The 12,341-nt window shown below is 40.5% G+C and overlaps 1 long non-coding RNA gene across 1 annotated transcript; it reads left to right on the forward strand.

Moving 5' to 3' along the window:
- The first annotated feature begins 1,297 nt into the window (after positions 1–1,297).
- On the forward strand, positions 1,298–8,817 carry LOC126646719 (uncharacterized). Its single transcript, XR_007630377.1, has 3 exons — positions 1,298–1,310; positions 8,053–8,139; positions 8,729–8,817. It is a non-coding gene; the product is annotated as an uncharacterized LOC126646719 (long non-coding RNA).
- The last annotated feature ends 3,524 nt before the right edge of the window (positions 8,818–12,341 follow it).

Here is a 12,341-nt window from a genome sequence, read left to right on the forward strand (position 1 = left end):
ACTGTGCAATGAAAGTAAAGAGAATATTCCAGTGCTTGCACATTTCTGGCAGAATTTCTTTCAGATGCAGAAGGAAAACAATTCTGCCTATCCTGAATTTCCCAAAGAAATTTCTGCTTCTTGGCTTCCTATGAGCTCTCATCACAAGAAGTCAAAGCAAACTCAGCATAAAAAGATTTAATTATTCCCCCTGTTGTGTCTGAGACACTACAAACCTTACTTCTCCTCTTTAGACCTTTGAGTGTATCTTTAGAGTAAACACCCATTAATGGTTATGGGGCTTTAATATAATTTTTAATTATGTATCAGACCATAGCAGTACCAGAAAATCTACCTTGAAGACCAGTGGCTGGTCAACATAGTTCTGGGCTCTTCTGAGTGAAGAACTCTTGTGTGGGGAGAATACAAGGTGTTTTTGTTTTATTGTCTATGGAGAAAGCCCTTGGAAGATTGAATTCATCATTTTAGGACTAACTCTCGCTAGCTCTTACAATTTTTTTCCTGAATTCATATGAGTTAAGCCTAAGCTCATGTAGTTCTAAGGATAGAATTTCTTTTTCATAGTTTTTATTGAGAACATTAGAGTGGATTTGGTGTATCTGACTGAATTAATAATTTTAAGATTTACAGAAGCCTGTTTTGAAAGACCAGGGAAATAGCATGTCCAAAATTATATAGTTGTTATTTTCATTGTAGTTCAACTTGTTGTTACAACAACCAGAAGAAACTTGTGTTGCCAGGGTCTCATCAATATTGGTACAGCACATATTTGACATTTGAAAAGACCAGAGCCTGAATCATTATTGTGACAAGACGGTTGTTAACTTTCGTTAATTTAGTTGACTTATCATTTTCCTCATTGATATTCAGGATATTTTAGTAGCTGGGCCATTTCCTCCCTTTTCACACCTCAATATAGAAATGAAAAAACAACAGACTGAACTTAAAGCACAGCAAATGTAAGTCTGAAGGTAAATTTTCAGGCTGGGAACAAAAGGATATGACTAATGAGGATATAATAAAATAAAGTCTTAGCTGCTTTCATGTGATCCATCTGTATGTTCAAACAGTTTTGGGAGGGTTGGTTAGGTTTTTTGTTGTGTGTGTGTGTGTGTGGTGTTTGTGTGTGTTTTTTTGTTTGTTTGTTGGGTTTTTTTTGTAGGATATTCAGGAAATAATATTTTTCTATGCAGTTTTATTCATAAGTAGCTTCTCATTTTGGTGTCTGATATTCAAATTATGCTGAGCAGATTTTCTTAAACTTACAGGTTACATAGTATTTCCTGGTAGGAAGGGTGTAGCTCCCACAGGTGAGTTTGTGAGAATGCTCATATCAGTAAGTGAAATTACTCCTTAAAAAGTCCTTTTCCAAAAAATACTGTTGACTCCAAACTTGTCCATTGGAATGTTTCACAGAAAGTTAAAAATATATGTCCAGAAAAATAAATGAAACACTGTGTTTGGTAGGTTGTTTTTAGAAAAGATTCACAATAGTTGCTCCTTGCTGCTTGTGATGATCTAGTGTTTCACCTGATGATGTTGCTTTCAGGAAGACAGTAAAGCCAATGCTCTTCATGAGGTGGAGGCTCCCCTTGCAGATTAACCTGGACACAGGATAGGCACAGGACTCAATTCTGCTCCTTCTCAGATTGCTTAAGCCAAAATTTACAGTAAATGACTCAGAAACTCCCTTTTCTGGGTTGTGACTGCCCTGATCTGAGGATTACTCTGGACACAGAATTGTTGAGACTCTGAAGTGTTCCCCTACACCAACAATCCCAAAATTTCAGCTCTCCATAAACATTTCAGGATAGACACTCACATAAATGGCACAATCTGTTTTGATATTAGAAATTAAAAACTACCCTTTTCAATAAGAAAACAATTGCGAGCTCTGTGAACTACAGGAAGCTTCTTGATGTAGGTTAGGGCTACCGTTTTGGGCAGAGATCTCAAAATTTGGAGTTCTGTCTGTAAAAAAGAGAAAAGATGAAAAGCAAAGAATTGTCATTTTTGTGCAATTGTATAGTCTGTACTGAAGAGATTGAAGTGAGCCATTAAGTTTAGCTGCTTGCTTTTACCTTTTTCCATGAACACAGCAAAGTAAAATGATAATGGGAAACTCTTCCAATGGTTCATTCACATAATGTTTGCAGTTAGTCTTGTATCTCCCTTGCCTTGATTCTGCAAAATCCTATTTCCAAATTAGTTTAAATCTTAATACCTTAAAATAAGAAGTACTAGTCAATTCAAGTATCTGACAAATAGCAAGGATTCCTATTCCCATTAAAAGTTACCCAGCTGGAATAACAATGCCCCACTGCTTGCCAAATCAACACCATCACAGCTCACAGAGATAAAATTGTAACTGAATACTTTCACATGTACAATGAAACTGTCCCGAAATGCTCCCTGCTTACAGCAAGTTGGGTAAATTTACTTAGGTCTTAGTAGTCAGTGTTAAATTTTATGCTTCCAAGGTTGTTTTTTCACTCCTTGCTTCCTTCCCTTGGAGGTCTGTCTAATCTAATGCATTTCTCTCTTTGGGTACATCATATAAAATTACACAATTCCTTAATAAGGAATTACTTTCTTGCTACTAGCGACTGAACTTGACATTAGGGCAAGCAGTCATCAGATGCTAACCCCTGACATTTTGATTTATGCATCCCATAGACTGTAATCAACCTGTTGCACATGGTAGCACTGGAATGCTGCCCCTTTTTAGAAGTAATAACTTCGCCCATGGAAAGTCATTATGTCTGCAGCAGCTCAGAATTAGAAATTGAGAGGTCAAAGCTTAGTGCAAAGACACCTACAGAAAAGCTCTCCACTTTTTCTTTCCCTTGGAAATGTTTTTGAAAGCCCATAAAATGGTGTGGCGTATGCCAAATGACCTGTGAAATAACCATCCACAGCTGTGGTTGTAAAAGAAATTATGTACCACTGCTGGCACTCATGTTCATCTGATAAAACCTTTTGAATGTGAAATCATCAAGCCTTTGAAAAGATGAACCCATGCATCAGGAAAGAGCACGACACAAATTTTGGAGGAACAAAGGATCACTGCTACTGCCAGCAGCAGCTATTGAAAATAAGGAATATAGAATAGATTTCGGAGAATGTATCTGAAATTGCAGATGATCTGCTTTGGAGGTTACTATGGCATAGCAACAGAAAGTCACACACACAATACAGAAACTCTCTTGCTGGAAGAAACTGTATAGAAACTCAGATCCAACTTACTCTGTGGAGAGGGCCAAATTATAATCTAAATTCTGAGTTAGTAGATTCTAATGTATATTTAGGACTGACTTATACCCCTTTGTATATCAGAAGCTCAAGATGCAAATGAAAGGTTTCCATAAATAACATGGCTGAGTAGTGGAGCCTGTTTATTCACAGAATTCTCCTTTTCGTTTGTTCATTGTGTCAATGAACTGTGAGTGAGAGACAGTACCCCTTGAGAAGAGAGATGATATTTTTGATGTTCTTTTCACCTTTTTGATTTCTCTGTGTTTTTCTCTGTCTTTTTGATCTCCTCTGTGCATCATCAGTAATATGTACCAAGCTCCATGGTTGTTTCTTTGATGAAACCAGTGCCATCACCTGACACCAATCAGCTACATCAATGATAAAGGTGAATGTTTGACATCTTGTTTTCCGAGGTTCATGTTACCAGCTTGAGGGCATAAGCAGAAAAAAATGGAAGAATTTCAGTTGATCTGCTGGCCTCAGCTTATTTTTTGTTTACCTCAGGAAAGTTACCTTCATGAACATGTTTTGTTCTTTTAAACTCTTCTAAAACACGGACTGTTAGATTCTGTATTGCATTTAATGTGCCTAGCGTGTCACACACAACACAGCACATGGTTCCACTTATTAACCTTATTAATAAAAGAAAGTAAAATACAAACCTTGTGTACAAAACCCACGCAGATGGCCACCCTCAGACAAATTCACTGCCAGGCTGTTACCAAGTACCCCACAACTGTTAGTCCTAGCACTGCATGACTGGGACTTGCTGGCAGGAATTAAAATGCCTTTTTGATTTCCAGGTTTAAAACTGGGAATTGGTAGCTAATGTTCCCCTATATGTGTTATTTATCTGGGAGCTGCCTTCTTCAGGTTTCTTTTTTTTTGCCAGTGCATTTACCAGCTGGCAGAATATCTACTTGCTCGGTGTTTGAAGGGACCGTAATAAATGCTTTATAAATGCTACAAACTTGAATAAAGCTCAGAATGCTGGGTTCCTCCTGTGATGAGACAGAGGAGAGAGAAAAAGGCAGAGATGCATAAACTCTGACCTTTCTTCATGTTGACTGCCTGTGATTTACAGAATCCCAGCCATGAGCTGGGGTTCAAAGCAGAGCTTAGAGGTCAGTAGGCTAGGAAGGATTGACATGCCCAGTTTTGCCTGTCAGGTCATGGGATGATAAGTTTTCAGAGATTTATCTCAGAAACAGAGCACATGTATTTGAATTTTAGGAAATGGATAGCTATGAAACAGAGAGCACTCTCCTTTCTGATCTCTGTAAGAGTATAGTAAGTGATAAAGAGCATAGCCCTATGCATCTCCCTGTCTCCCAAAGACAGAAACAGCAGGTCTCCTCTCTAAATTATGGTCTCCAGAAAACCATAACTTTACAGATTTTCTCCACTGCCACGCTTGCTCTAGAGAGCAGATCTTGGAGGCTGGCCCCAGGAGCATAGTGCTCTGTGCAACGTTCTTGCTGATTCACAGAAACTTCTCTGGGAACAAATAAAGCAGCATGGCAGGTTTCCTTCTGTTTCAGTGTCCATGGTAAGCCCCAAAGCATTTTGAAGCAAACATACAGAAGGCCTTAGTGATTACTACAGCATAGTCACACGGAGGTTGTAATGCTTTCTCCATGCTTCGAGTTTGATGACAGTGAGTTTTGGATATACAGCAATAATTTCCGGTCCTTGCGGGCTCTCTACCAAAGAAAGTTTACATATCAGCTCAGCTGGATTCAGTTGTCTCTGAAGCAGAAACCCTGTGTAGCCCTCATCAGTTTTTGGAGGAAAGTGGTTGTAAGCAAAATCTGGATAAAATTTTTTTAATCTCTTTTTCCTTTGGCTGATCATTACATTCATTTAAAGGCATGTTATCTTGTTGGGAAGACATTGATGGATGCTCTGTCTTGGTACTTTTCTCTTGTTTCTTTTTTTCTCACCTCTTAAATTGGTATCATTTCTAAGTGACTAGTCTTGGAAAGTGCTAAAATACAGAAATACTCTGTCCTAAACACATGTGAGTAAATAATGACCACAGAATTCTCACCTCCAAAAAAAGAATTTAAATTAGTTTGTTTCATACCTTAAATAGTCCAGGGCTCATGGTTTCTGGTATCAACATGAAGCTGTTTCATTTCAGCTGCTGACCTTCTGTGTGTTGGCCATGGTGGAGCTCTTTGGTAATCATCAAGTTTGGATAGGACTGAGACACTCTCCTTTGTAGAGAAATCTCCATTAGCAGCTTTGGGAGTATCTGCATGCATGTGATATTCAGTGTAGGATCCCTGCTGCTGTCACTGGGATTTTGACCAGGCTGGGAAGGGTGGCATAGAGCCCTTGGTGGTGGTGATGACCTAGAAAAGCATAAGCTCTATGAAGAACTAATTTCAGACCTAGAGTTGGACCCTTCCTCTGGGAGCTTTGGGCCACACTTGGATCCCTAATGTATCACCTTATCCTGTGTTGTGTGGATGTAAAAAACACTGGAAATTCTAGATCTGATCAGGATGGATTTTGAAATAGGCTTTCTTCATATAAATGTCAGTGGGGAAGTAACTGCTGCCATCCCCATTTCTCACTGATCATGAGTTAAGCTGTTGGTGATTTGTACTGTCCCTTCCAAACCAACTCTCTATCACTTTATAAGGTCAGCAATAAAAAGGTAAGTGAAGGACACTTTACACAAATCACCCGATTTCTCATCAGATGAATTTGTGCTCTGCACTGGCCCATCACACTCTGAGAGCTTGTCATGTTATAATATAGCTTAACAAGATGCAGACCAGGAGTCTGGTGTGCATCTTCTCCCCCACTCTCTCACTGTGTTTTGAGAGCAGGACTGCCCCCTTTCTCCAAGGACTAAGCAGGTCATGCTGTGGTAGCCTCACCAAATAGTGGAGACATTCCCTTGGGAGAAGGGTCCTGGGCCAGGTACTGCTTGTGCCTGCACCTACTGGCAACTGAAAGCAAAATGACAGTTTACTTCTAATAGGAAAGCGCTTTGAGAAGCACTCAAAGTTGTATAGAAAATCCAACTGCTCATTGCCATCAAGCAGCACATCCAATTTTATTGAAAATTTGCTGGATTATTACCAGAAAGACTGGCCAAATTATCAAATTCCTGGTTCGTGGGAAATTCTGACATTTGGTTTTGTTCTGATTTGGAACAAAACCAGTTATTTCGAAATTACCCACAAAAGAGAAATTTATAGGGAAAAAATAGGAATAGGAAACAATGACGCATAGTATTTCCAAAATAAAATATGCTCCCCAGGACGTGCTTCTTTCCAGCCTTGTTTCTGCATCTTACGGAGCAGCACGATGAGCCAGGGCTGGGGTTGGGAGCTTATACTTTGGGATTGCTGACTTCAGCCAGATCTCCCAGCACTACCAGGTTCCCAGTCTGGTGGCAGCAATCCCTGTGTCCCAGGCAGCCCACCAGGCTTGCTGGTAGGAAGCCAGTTTCCAGTGGAAAACTACCTGTGGTTTGATGTTGTTTAATTTAAACAGATATGTTGTAATATGAACATTTCTGGCTCTGACAAATCAGAGTTTTCCAGTGCAATGACATGCCATCAGAAATCTCATGACCAGCTCTGATTACCTCTTTGATGACCAAAGTCTTTGTTGATGAGAGTCTCATAACTTCCTGGCAACCACTGAATATCTTGAGCGTAAAAACAAATCAAAAAAAAAAGCATTTTTTATTTTGTACTCAACAACTGTGAAACTTGCAAGGCTGTTTCTGGGCAAGTGTGTTATGAAGAAAGTTCCTGCCTTCAGGGCAGTGGTGCTGGGGGCACACATGTCCCTGTTTCAACCTTATCACTGCCGCATTAACTTACAACCACTTGAGAAGCATTGTGTTTCTACCTCTGAGGAGAAGACAATGGCCTCATTGCCCAATGAGGCACGTTGTCCAAGCCTAATTAGAAACAGGAACTTGCTCACTAGAGCACTATTTATTCCTATTCTTACAGCACAAGATTTCAAAAGTCTTTTTCATTGTTTTTGTTATTATAAAAGAGAAGGATGTTTATTGATTTTTCTACTACATGAGTGTTTGTATACACAGACCTTCCAGCTTCTAATGAAACATAGCCTCCTAAAACAAAAATAAAAAAATAATAATAACCTCACTCAAGAGTGAAATAACTGTGGCCAGAATCATACTTCAGTGAAAATTTTCCCCCCTTCTGCATATGTTGCCAGAGACTTTCTGTGGTCTGACAGGCCCCACAGTCTCCATGGCAGGGAGAGGACTTGTCGCCCCAGTCAGTGGAGTGCCTGGGCCCTTGCCAGGACTACTCCTGAATGCATTTTCCCCTTTGAGAGTCACATTTCTCCCTTGCTCTAAACTCACCTGCATTTTGGGCAGCAGTCAGTGAGGATAGGCGTGGTGGAGGCAACCTGGCATCAGTCATGGCGGGGTTGCCACACTTGCACTCCCGTGGCTCTGAGGAGCTGAAGCAGGAACACCGAAAGAGCAGGATTACAGAAAGAATCATATGGGTACAAACCCAGATCTTGTTTCCAGAAACATAAAATTTTTCCTTCTGATTTTGATCAGGTTTCTAGAAATGTGAACTTCCAGAAATTTGGGAGGAACTGACACATTTTCCTTCACCCAGACTTTTGCTCTTCCAGTTTCCGTGCTTCCTTCCTTGATTTCCAGAATAAAACCTGACTTCACACTCAGATCTCAAACAATCCATCCCTAGGTCTGAGCTTTTTGAGTGAAATCTATGTTTCAGTAGAACATCTCAATCTTTTGTCAATACTTTTTTGTTCCAGAAATGTTGACATCTGCCAAGAATCCGTTCTAAATCTGCTCTTAAGAGCTGCAAATGCTCAGGACTGAAGATCACTTGCTAGATACAGGTAAGTACTGGAAACACCTTACCACCACATTATTTTCCATGGAGCTCATCAAGACAAGAACAAAAGAAGCAGAATTCCTTTTAAGAGTTCCCAGCAGTAGCCTCAGCATTTTTGGCAGGAATATGTATGGACTGCAGTAGCACAATGTAACAGTGTGTGAGGGTAGATTTGTTACTGGAATTAGTCTAATCACAGCAATAAAAGTGGTCAAGTCATTCTGCTTTGTAGTCATTCTGCTTCTATTACCCCAAAAGTCTCTCACACATCTATAATGTGTTGAGGGAGATGTTGCTTCATCTAACCAACTATTGTGTGGGTATGGGGGGAAGTGGTGATGCAGCTCTATCACTCCCATGTCTCCTCTGGAGTAACTGTGGCCCTTATAGGAAGGAATTTGGTTTTGTACTTCTCTGTGACAGAGGAGATTATTTACTTACTTTCTCTTTTTCTGCAAGGACTAGACCTGAACTAAATCTCACCAAAGCCAGCTCCTGCTATTTTATCTTAAGGGATCTTTCCAGCAGCAGCTTCATCACCATGCATGGGTAGGTATAGCTTATGGGAACATAAAAAGCCTCTCTGTGTAAAGGCACAGAGATTTACTCTTCTAGGCATGGATGGAGCCAAGAGACTGAATGAATCATCCACCCCTTGGTACACTGTCTTCCATGTTTTGTCAGCCTCTGCATCAGAAGAGTCAGAAGAAAATCTGGTAAGACCATTTTTTTTGGTTTGGTTTTGTTTTGTTTTGTTTTGTTTTTTTTTCAAGAGAACATGGGGGAATGCAGAGGGGTATTTGCTTGTTGACCCCTTGCAGAGGTGCACAAAGGTGCACTGTTACTGGCTGGTTGCATTCTGGTCTGAAAATAGTTCCAATTATATTTGGTTTTGAGGCTTAGTTAAGATGAAGTGCTATTGGTGAGAGACTTCACAGACTACAGTGAAATTTCATTGTTCTTTTGTGCTCTGCTTGTGTTGTGAGTGGCCCTTAAACTCTGCAATAGATGTCAGCACAGACACGGGGAGCATCTTCCTTGGCTGAGATCTTTCACCTTCACTTGACTGAAAGAGTTGTAGGTAAGGTCACACGGGGAGGGAGGATTGATGAAGAGATTTGTGTGACCTAGGGTGGTTCCTTCATCACACTGCTATCTGCCATGCGGCAGAGTAACCCTTCTCACACGCTGGGATATGATCCTTGACAGAACTTGTGCTTCCTGGGACAGGAGAGCTGCCCTTGGTGCCTGTGCCAAGCCATGACTCCTCTCTGAGGAACAAAGCCAGGATTCCCTGGCGTGTTGTGGTGTTGCAGTTGGGTACACCCTTGTCATGAGCTCTGAGAGCTGATAAAGACACTGATGTTCGAGGGCCTGATGGATCCTCAGCCACAGTTCTGATAGGGAGACAAACCCCTCTTGTAAACACTATAAATACAGGTTTAGAATTTGCAAGTCAAATTCACATTTGGCTAATGTGTGAGAAGGTGTTTTCCTAGCTCTATAATGGTGATTATCAGATCCACAACAGCCCTGCTAAATTCCCATTGAGTAGGAAAGAGGTACCTGAAGGCCTGGCCTTTACTGTCATGATTCAGTGAAATAAAAATTTTCTGTGGAATAGGGTGCAAAGCAATGGTTGTCAACTTGTGTTTAAGTTTGAAAGCTACTTCAAAACCTAATTAACCAGAAAGGGTTGGTTGATTTCATTTAGGATTACTTGAGATTGTTTACAATCATTGTCTCTGTCTCAATTTCTGTAGATAAATCTCATGACAATAATAAGGCTGACAGGAAAGTAGAGTGCCTTCTATGTATACATATGCTGGGATTGGTATATCTGTGTAAAGGCTGAGCGTTCTCCCAATATCCAGAGACTAGAAGGATAGTGTATGCTACATCAGCTGTGTGCAGTCAGTTGTATTGTTCATCCATCACTATTTCATAAATCAAGGCCAAAATGTGCTGAAGAGAATCTGAAAGCTCACATGTATTTAAATGAGCTTTAGGTTGGTCTGGTGGGTTGACTCTGGCTAGATGCCAGGTGCCCATCAAAGCTATTCTATCCCCCCCAGCTGGGCAGGGGAGGGAAAATATAGCTAAGAGCTCATGGGCTGAGATAAGAACAGGCTGAGATCACTGAGGAATTACTGTCACAGACAAAACAAACTTGACTTGGGGAAATTTAATTTATTAACTATTTAATCAGAGTTGAATAATAACAAATAAAAAAATAAATCCTACAACACCTTCACCGCACCCTTCCTTTCTTCCTGGGCTTAATTTCACTCCCAAATTTCTGTCCTTCCTTCCCAAGTGGCACAGGCAGATGGGGAACCGGGGCTGCGGTCATTTCATCGTACTCCACCGCTCCTTTCTCCTCATGGGAAGTCTATCTTCTGCATCTTCTCTTGAATGCACTCTCATGGCAGTGGGTTTTATATGGATACACCTAAAATCGGCCATCAAAACAAGTATTATTGCTCGTGTCCCCTGTGTCAAGCAAGATGAAGGTCATGTGTTGGCTTTAAACTAAAGGCTTCTCACATGGGGTCAATACATGGTGTGGGATGTCAGATTTGTTTAGTTTTCTCCCATAAAACAATCCTTTTTCCTTTTAATCTAGAAAAGCCATCCATAATGAGTGGCAAGCTTGTGCTATATGTCTTGGAATACAAAACGACCTTTTAAAGAGGACCTCACTGACAAGGGCTGAAAGTCTTGAGTTCACTCCATGGAAACAGTCAGGCTGATTCACTGTTCAGAAGTTAATTAGTATAAATGATAGAGGATCCAGTCTCTTTCCTTCACCTTATATTTCCAAATATCTCCTGGAGCCAAATCGAGACGCTGCACAATGAGTGTTTAAACACACTTGTCCCTATCCCCCGCCTCGCTAGAAGCACTGTCTGGAATACAGGTTGTAAATCAGGTCCTACAGTGATTGATCCGTGTGCCAGCAAGCGAAGCATAAAAATAGCAGTGTGCTTGAAAGGACATAAAAAAAGGGAAAACAGACCATTATTATTTCTGAGCTCAAGGGAAAGAGCAGTTGAATCTGACACGCTGGCCAAGTGTGAGTAGCCCTGGCCCGACTAAAAAGCCCAGACAACTGCTTTGCTCCCTCCTCTGCAGCTATGTGCCCCCTGTAAACAAGGAGCTGGCCCCATTTTTCTAGCCTGTGAACCTGGCACCCAGAGGTCTGAGTCCTTTCAGGAACTTCTCTTAAACCTCTTTGTGTGCTCTAAATCAACTCCTGCATTTTTCCAGCTGGGAAATAACATACTGGGAGGACAAATTACATCTTTGCTCTCTCTGGTGCCATCATAGAGGTTGCTGACATGCCAGCCATACATTTAAAGCACTTTGTCCCCCTTATCTTTTTCAGGCAGAACATTTTTGTGGCTTGCATAGTATTGCTAGACATAAAAAATCCATAGTTTAACTATTCTGACAGTTTAACTGTGAACCAGAAGGTTCTGTCCTGCTAATCTTTAAATACAAAGAACTGCTGCTGAAGCAGAAAAGAGATATATTAGGATAGTGATACTATCATGAAAATAAGTAGGTGAAAATAGAGATAGGGAGGGAAAACCTGATGTTTATATTTACACGTTTATCCACCATTATTTTATTATGAAAAGAGCACTGTGTAGAACGGACACAAGAAAAAAGACTCTTCAAAGTGTCTTTTGGATATTGTCTGTATACTTAAGTAATCTTCTGATATGGATAAGCAAAATTAGTAATGGAATCATTTGGTAACCCTTTCTGTTTATACTGAGTGTAGCTCTTTGTTTCCAAGGACACAGTTTACAATGTCCATACTCTTGTTGCATATGCCTGGAAAACACTTGTAAACCTCCTTGCCTCTGTAATATGTACAGGTGCACACACACACGCATGCATACACACACATACAGGGTCTATTTTTTATGTATATAAAGTGTCCAGGTATTTGTTATTACAGGATTTAGTCAACACTCAGGTGGCTCTGGTGCCATCGACCTCACCTTCAAAAGAATGAAAAATGCTTTTGTTTCTGAGTATGACGCAGTCCTCGTGATGTCTGTTTAATTACAGACATCAGCAGGCTTTCTTATTAACCTCTTTCTTTTTGCTGCTTCCGAAGCTCAGAAAGGATCTTGATGATTATTCAAAGAATTCAATAACAATCCCCACTCCTGGGATTTGGAGATTTCTTAA

This window comes from Myiozetetes cayanensis, unplaced genomic scaffold, assembly GCF_022539395.1.
Source record: "Myiozetetes cayanensis isolate MyiCay16 unplaced genomic scaffold, myiCay2020 scf1, whole genome shotgun sequence".
NCBI classification, from domain to species: Eukaryota; Metazoa; Chordata; class Aves; order Passeriformes; family Tyrannidae; genus Myiozetetes; species Myiozetetes cayanensis.